Source organism: Echinops telfairi, unplaced genomic scaffold, assembly GCF_000313985.2.
Source record: "Echinops telfairi isolate 266 unplaced genomic scaffold, ASM31398v2 ScPeMD7_5;HRSCAF=22, whole genome shotgun sequence".
Lineage (NCBI taxonomy): Eukaryota > Metazoa > Chordata > Mammalia > Afrosoricida > Tenrecidae > Echinops > Echinops telfairi.
This window is the reverse complement of record NW_022103901.1, coordinates 14,438,076-14,440,193: the sequence shown is the minus strand read 5'-3', so window position 1 is coordinate 14,440,193 and position 2,118 is coordinate 14,438,076. Positions and strand designations below refer to the sequence as shown.

The following is a 2,118-nucleotide window of genomic DNA, read 5'->3' as shown; positions in this document are numbered from 1 at the left end:
TGGCTCCTCCAGCTCCCAGGGCTCTGGCTGCATCAGGGTAGCTTCATGTGGCTTCTCGTCAGAAATGTCTTGCAGGGAGTGGGCAGAGAGAGTGTCTCCCGCCTCCAAGGGGGAAAAACAGCAGTTCCCAGAATCCTCAGGAGAAGGCCACGCCCACACGGAGGCCTCATTGGCTATGACCCGATTGACAGACTAGACTCCACCCCTTCACTCTTCATCCTCTCAGGTCCCACCTTGACACGAGATGATGTAACTACCACATCTGTGCTCCTCCCACTTCCACACTGCCACCGCCCCTTTTCGCTCACCTGACCTCCCTTGCTAAGCACACTGCCCCTTAAAAGAAACAAGATAGTGCTGGGGGAGCTGGAGCCATGGACTTTGCCTGGACTTTGTCTCCTGCTCTGCAAGGGGACTTGAGATTGGAGTTGCTTCCCCACCCGACCTTTGCATCTCTGCGGGAGCTCTGCAGGGCCCACAGGTCAGGCACTAGCCAAGCTGCTCACAGAGAAACTGTGAGCTAGATAGAAGTGACTTGAATTGTCCAGGGTGATATAATGGTGAGGAGAGTGAGGATCCTATCTTGTAACCCTATAATCGGTCTACTGGTGACTCCCCATTAGCCGTGGGTTTGGATCTGGCTTGCTCCGTCTGCCTGTCCACTCACCACCCCCGTCATCCTCCCAGATGCGACATCCCCTTCTTCCCTTCCTGCTACCAGCGATCCTACCAAATGCCAGTCTAGGCAGGAGCTTCCCGCCACACAGACAGGATTCCCTAAGAAGGGAGGGCGGCTTTCCAGGGCAAAAGTCAAGGAAGCCTTGAAAATTCAGCAAAAGACCCCACGATGAAAGGGACAACAGATGGGAAAGAGTTAACCATTCGATGGAAGCCAGACTTTCGAGAGTTTATTGAGGCCGAATGAATCCCCCAAACGCTTGCCCTGAAATCATCTCTAAACTGGAACCTCAAGCCCAAACAACCCCTTGAAGTCTTCTTGGGACTAAACCATACACAGTGCAGCTTCATTAGTGCAGCAAGTCTGCCGCGGGCATGAGGGTCTTTTAGGAATGGTCTATATGGGGACAGAGGGACAACGGCAACCGGGAAAGATAGGGGACTGAGAGGGCGGTGGGCTTGCTCATCCAGAGGAGGGTGAGAGGGGCTTCAACACTTGAAGGTCGTCTGATTGGTCCCTGATTGGTCCCTGTAGGAAGTTGGATTGGTGTGTACAACTTCAACCACAGTGGAAACTAACAGAAATGGTCATAAAATATTCTCCAAGTCAGCCAAGGATATGAATAGATATTGCATTTATTTTTCTGGCTCCTTTAAGGTGTGCACTGTTCTTGAACTGGTCGAGTCCAGGCACAGGTAAAGCCCTGGCTCCTCCATGTCCTAACCAGTCCAGGGGGACCCCAAAGACTTCCTATCCTTCTAAATTTGGGAGGGGCAAGAAAGGAGGGGGTGCCCAATGGCTGACCTGAATCTAAATTTCTACGGAGGACATGCTGATGACTAATGATCCCATGAAAAGATGCTCAACGTAATTACTATTGCTGGCTCTACTCACTGGCACCGAGTTGATTCTGACTCCCAGGGACCCGCTCAGAACCGAGTAGCCCTGCTCTGTGGTTTCCAAGACTCAATCTCTTTATAGGAGGAGACAGCCTCATCTTTCTCCTGCAGAGCAGCTGGTGGGTTCAAGCTCCTGACCTTGGTGTTAATAGCTCAATGCATAACCCACTGCACCACCAGAGCACCTTTCAAAAGAAGTCATTATCAGTCAGTGCACATCAAAACCACGATCTGACACCGCCCCTAGCCAGTCGGATGGCAATACTTAAAAGGATAGATAACAAGGAGCGTTGGGGCGAAGGTGGAGAAATGAGAACACTCACACATGACCGGTGGGCATGGAAAATGGGGCAGCCATGATGCAAAACAGTCTGGGATTTTTTAGAAAAGGGAACTAGAGTTACCACATGACCCAGTCATTCCACTCCTACATGCGTGCTTCACAGAAATAAACATGTGTCCTCACAGAAAGTTGCCCACAAATGCTCACTGGAGAATTATTCATAATGGCTCAAGTGTCTAACAATGTCGAATGGATGA

At 50.8% G+C, this 2,118-nt stretch overlaps 1 protein-coding gene across 1 annotated transcript in view; it reads left to right on the top strand.

The window, feature by feature from the left end:
- LOC101657313 (integrin alpha-X) overlaps window positions 1-2,118 on the top strand; it is a 43,872-nt gene that overhangs the window by 25,005 nt on the left and 16,749 nt on the right. The gene's annotated exons all lie outside the window — the stretch shown is intronic.